Consider the following 799-nt stretch of genomic DNA (forward strand, 5'->3'; position numbering starts at 1 on the left):
CTGCTGCTGCTGCATTCCACTTCCTGAGGGGGGAACTTGCCGTGCTTCTGGATTCCACCTCCTGAGGGTGAGAGTTTTTCCCCTCACGGGCACCTTTATTCCCAAAAAGGGAGATGGAAGAACATCTCGCTCCTGCACCGACTTTCTCCCTCACGGGCAACTTTATTGCCCAAAGGAGAATGAAAGAGCATCTTTTCCTCCCACACTTTCCCCCTCATGGACACCTTTATTCCCTAAGAGGGAAACGGGAGGTCATTTGTGTCCCACACCGAGGTTTTTCCCTCACAGGCACCTTTATTCCCTAAGGGGGGAATGGAAGAGCATCTCCCTCCCTCACATGCTTTTCCCCTCATGCGTACCTTTATTCCCCAAAGGGGAAAGGAAGAGCATCTCCTTCCCGCCCTTTTCCCCTCACGGCCCCCTTCATTCCACAAGAGGTGATTGGAAGAGCCTCTCCCTCCCGCGCTTTTTCCTTCCCCCCCTTACGGGCACATTTATTCTTCTAAGGGAAATGGAGAATATCGCCCCTGGGCTGAGTTTTCCCCTCACGGGCACCTTTATTCCCCAAGAGGGGAATGGAAGAGCATTTCCCTCCCGCCCACACTTTTTTCCTCGCGGGCACCTTTATTCTTCTAAGGGAAATGGAGAATATCCCTCCGGCGCCGAGTTTTCCCCTCACAGGCACCTTTATTCCCCAAGAGGGGAATGGAAGAGCATCTCCCTCACGGGCACCTTTATTCCCCCACAAGGGGCATTGGAAGAGCATTTTCCTCCCTCAGGAGCACCTTTATTCCCGGAG

The sequence above is a fragment of the Corvus brachyrhynchos genome, unplaced genomic scaffold (genome assembly GCF_000691975.1).
Source record: "Corvus brachyrhynchos isolate BGI_N302 unplaced genomic scaffold, ASM69197v1 scaffold69, whole genome shotgun sequence".
Lineage (NCBI taxonomy): Eukaryota > Metazoa > Chordata > Aves > Passeriformes > Corvidae > Corvus > Corvus brachyrhynchos.